Here is a 635-nt window from a genome sequence, read left to right on the forward strand (position 1 = left end):
TATTATTATATATATATATATATATATATATATATATATATAGTCTCTGTTGAGATATAGATGTTCTATAAATATTTGGATGGCATCCTTCCAGAGGTCATATCAAGTGTTGGCCAGCTTTACAGAAAGACAGTAATGCTAATAAAAAGGAAACAAATAAGAACACCAAATTTTGTCACATCCTTGTAGCCAACACAATTGATATTTGTGAAGATCTAGCTCATTATTTTGAATATTCCAGTGTGTTGGCTAGAGCCAATACCTAGTAAGATCTCTAGGGAGGATTTGGCTATAGGAAAAAAAAAATAAATAAAAATGCCCCCAGTAAAGGGAATGAGAAAGGAAGAAACTGTAAGTGTAAAAGCCACTTAGTGGCTTTTTGACATGTCGTGTATGGGTAAGATTTGACCTCTGGTCTCCCAAGTCCCTTAGCCAAGCAGCAAAGCATTTGGGAATGAAGCATTATTGAAGTAGTATAGAGTAAGATAGAGTAAGGGAGCAATTAAACCATTTGGACGTGCAGAAGCTCATGGGACTGAGATGGGCTGGATCGAAGAAGGCTGAGAAAGATGGCTGATGCTACTGCAGAGTCACTTTCTATCATTTTCAAAAGGTCATTGGGAAAGTTTCCTAAT

The sequence above is a fragment of the Meleagris gallopavo genome, chromosome 1, assembly GCF_000146605.3.
Source record: "Meleagris gallopavo isolate NT-WF06-2002-E0010 breed Aviagen turkey brand Nicholas breeding stock chromosome 1, Turkey_5.1, whole genome shotgun sequence".
Taxonomy (NCBI): domain Eukaryota; kingdom Metazoa; phylum Chordata; class Aves; order Galliformes; family Phasianidae; genus Meleagris; species Meleagris gallopavo.